This window comes from Vicia villosa, linkage group LG6 (genome assembly GCF_029867415.1).
Source record: "Vicia villosa cultivar HV-30 ecotype Madison, WI linkage group LG6, Vvil1.0, whole genome shotgun sequence".
Lineage (NCBI taxonomy): Eukaryota > Viridiplantae > Streptophyta > Magnoliopsida > Fabales > Fabaceae > Vicia > Vicia villosa.
The window spans coordinates 73,482,736-73,484,203 of record NC_081185.1 but is presented as its reverse complement, the minus strand read 5'-3'; positions in this window follow the sequence as shown (position 1 = coordinate 73,484,203).

Genomic DNA, 1,468 nt, shown 5'->3' with positions numbered 1-1,468 from the left:
GTTTAGATTGAAGGGTATGCCTTTGCTCTCCAGGATATGGAGGGCTATCCATAGTGTTCTATCCTTTTGAATTCTTCCCATGCTTGACATGCCTCTGTTAGTTATTGCTTCGAGGTGTGCCCCAAGTCGATTGATCCTTAGAAAGAGTGCCCCTAGTGAATAGGATGTTTGATTGCATGCTCCTGTGATCTTCGAAATTTTTCCCCTGTTTAGGAGAACCCTCTAGATGTGATTCCCCCCGTTCCAGAGTCTTTATTAGAAGTGATGACCCTGGATTAACCAATTTCAAGATTTCCTCGATGCTAAGCGTATATTCGCAGATGGCGTTGTACCCTTTGAGAAGTAACTCCAACGCAGTGCGTATGCAAATTTTGGAATCGAAGTCCGTTATGAATTAGGACTGGATGATTAGAAACGAATGCTTGAAAAAGTATAGTGGTTAGAAATAGTTTTAACAAACTTAGGAGTCAGTATAACAAAATCCTGCTTAATATGCTTTCATAGTTAACCTTGCCTCAATTAGGACTTTTGAATGTTGTAACTTGGCCTGGTTCAAGTTTTAAGAAACAACGGATATAAGGCTCAAAGTTTTATTTATCCCACCCCTTTCTCCTTGATGTTCTCCAGATCCTAAAGATTCTCTTAACCCAATGAATGTGCTTTGTTTGCAAGAGAATCGCTTCAGTTTTGACATCGAGCATGAGCCTTAGTAGAGATCCAAGCGCTGATGGAAAATGTTGTAAAGATCCAAGCATTGATGTGAAGCTTTGATGGTTTGGAAGTCACAAGATTATCCTTTGTATTTCGCCTTTGTTTTTATCCCTTATTTTGCATGAACCAAATCCTTTGAATTTGATCCATCGGGATGCCCTAATTTTTGCCTAAGTCCTTTTTTGTTTTTTTTCATTTTGACTTAGCGGGCGATTTTTCTCCTTTTTTTTAATGCTCCTTTGAAGGTATTGCTCCTTATATATCGCATGTTGTGACTGTCATGTCGACTTTGATACTTCCTCGATCTTGAATGATGTGTTGAGGAAGAAGATTGTTGTGAATGTTATCTCCGTTGCTTCCTCAATCTTTGATGAATGCGAGGAAGAAGATATGCTTGAACCTTTTCTTTGCTTGATCCTTTGCTTGGATTGACTGATTCTCTTGACAACCAAAATACACCATTGAATTAATTGAAATCTACCCTGCCCCTGGTTAAAATCAAGGTTTAATTGAAAAAGTAGAAACAAAATCCAACTCCTGGCTCGAGGGGGTAACGAGGGATTAACATCCTTATATCTCCACTGTTTGGGAATTGAAATAATGCATGTACATCCTCGGCTCGGTTTTACCTTGAAAGCATACGTTTAGCGAGATTCAGTTATTTATATTCGTCATCCTCCCTTAAGTTTGTTAATAATCCTAACCGTGAAATTGATAATGGCACAGAAGTGCGTGAGTGGAAACTCATAGTAGTGAG